Source organism: Aplysia californica, unplaced genomic scaffold (assembly GCF_000002075.1).
Source record: "Aplysia californica isolate F4 #8 unplaced genomic scaffold, AplCal3.0 scaffold00191, whole genome shotgun sequence".
Classification (NCBI taxonomy): Eukaryota; Metazoa; Mollusca; class Gastropoda; order Aplysiida; family Aplysiidae; genus Aplysia; species Aplysia californica.
Window position 1 is genome coordinate 913,020 of NW_004797461.1, and position 2,162 is coordinate 915,181.

At 37.9% G+C, this 2,162-nt stretch overlaps 1 protein-coding gene across 3 annotated transcripts in view; it reads right to left on the reverse strand.

Moving 5' to 3' along the window:
* LOC101861042 overlaps positions 1–2,162 on the reverse strand; it is a 61,723-nt gene that overhangs the window by 53,269 nt on the left and 6,292 nt on the right. The gene's annotated exons all lie outside the window — the stretch shown is intronic.

The following is a 2,162-nucleotide window of genomic DNA, read 5'->3' on the forward strand; positions in this document are numbered from 1 at the left end:
TATGTGTGTGTGTGTGTGTGTGTGTGTGTGTGTGTATGTGTGTGCTGGAACCGATGTAAGTACATGTACATTATAGAATCTAGTTTACCAAAACAAACATTCTTTTCAAGTAGCCGGCGAAGAATCCATACCACTGAAATAGTTGACCTCATTGCAGGAGGTCAATATTTACAACCACCGGTCAAAAGAAACATTAATCACGGGTGGTCTCGAAGCTTTGTGTGGTCTTTTGTCTAAAAAGCTTTCTAGCACAATGGTTCGCGAGTTGAGTCAATGGAACTCCTGTCTGTTATGTAAGAACTAAGAACCAATGTCTCGATGATAAACATTATTTTCAGGACAATCACCGTTGTGCGTAGTTGGCCCTTCTTTTCTTTTAAACTTCTATTGTCCTTATTTCTCCTCCCTTTTTTGTGAGTTACACTCTAATCTTCGACACTTATATAAAGATATAAAATCACATTTTCATCGATCCCAGAAAGGCAACTTAGTTTTGAAGACTCCAACATTTCTTAGAAAATTATAGAAGATCTAATAGGAGTACAGAAAACCTCATAAGTACGAAAACATGATTAAGTTCTGGCAAAGGGCGAAACATTCAGACAAAAAGACAGACAGACAGACAAACAGACAGACAGACAGACAGAAAGACAAACTTACAAACAGACGTGCAAACAGACAGACAAACAGACAGGCACACAGACAGAAACAAGAGTACGAGGGAAATTATATAGCCTACGGCGAACGATTTTCATCCACACGTAAACAGCAGATTCTAATTGTTAATTTGGCAGGTCACAACTTCACCTTTCTGTCCGTACGTTCAAGAAAGGTTAACGAGACGCGGACATAAATGCGTTTTATCAGTCATTCTGGGATTAATGCGTTGAAAATAAAACGCATTTCTTTTAATTACTGTTAAAGCATAAACGCGAGCGCACAAATGGAGTGACGACATGGACGGAGGAGTCAAGGGATAATAATAGGGTAGAGCGCATGGAGCCTACTATTGATCAGGGATATGCGCTATGTAGTACTAATACTAATACTAATAGTTATATGAATACTAAAACTAATACTAATACTAATACTAATACTAATACTAATACTACTATTGGTGATATAAAAGCAGATGTTTGGATCCTCAAAGGTTTGTTTAAGATGAGAAAAAGGCGCAAAAATCGGGCTCACTTTTTTTGTCTAAACGCAATATTTTGTCTGATGGGAAGTACGTAAAGACAGGATGATCAGATTAGTATCTTGGTGCCGGAGATTGTCAGAATGCCATCCATGTTGAGGTGCAGACTGCCTAGAGGTACCACCAGAGCCTCACAGTCCCAACTTACTGGGTTTTGAGGACCTTTACCGAGAAAACCAGTACCCCCGGACCCCGTGGTTGCCCCACGCGAAGCATCCAGGCCAGCATGACGATGAACAAAATTAAATGTGTCACACCTCAGTGGAATCAGGCTCTCGTCGATTTTTGGGCATATAGAGCTATTAATATCATCTCATGAAAGCTTGTGCATTAGTCTTGCGTTTGGCGAAAAAACATACCCTTGTATCTTGAATAGAAGTCGAGATATTTGCGATTGAAGGAGGTGAGGGTTGCCTGGAGTGAGGATTAAAATAAGCGAGTAAGTGGCCGCCAAAGTTTGGTGACTTCCAAAGCTTGAGAGTCCTTGCATTTTTTCTTCAATTTCATTATTTCGACAAGCGCCTGATTTCATCACGATCCTCATAAATGCTATAGAAAAATTCCTTAACACGAACTCTCACTCAGCATACGAAAGGATAGTCCTCTTTTATACTCTGCAAATTCTGTTATCCAATTATTTAGCATCTCAAACTTCCCTAAAACTTCATCTTCATATAACCTAATTGCATGAAATAAACACCAACATTGAGATGAAATAAATCGTTCTTGCAAAAGAAATAAAGTTGGATTATAAATAAATGAAATTGCTGAGGTTTGGTAGTTTTGTAGTTGTTTCCAAAAAAAAATATTGTTGCTGTAACAACCAAGTGGTGCCATGAGCCAGGTGAGCAGGAATGCCGTTACTAAGAGTTTATATTCTTATCTTTAAAATTATAACAATATCATTATAATAATTATTACTGCTATTTTTTTATTTTTAGCATGATAATAACAGTCATATTTA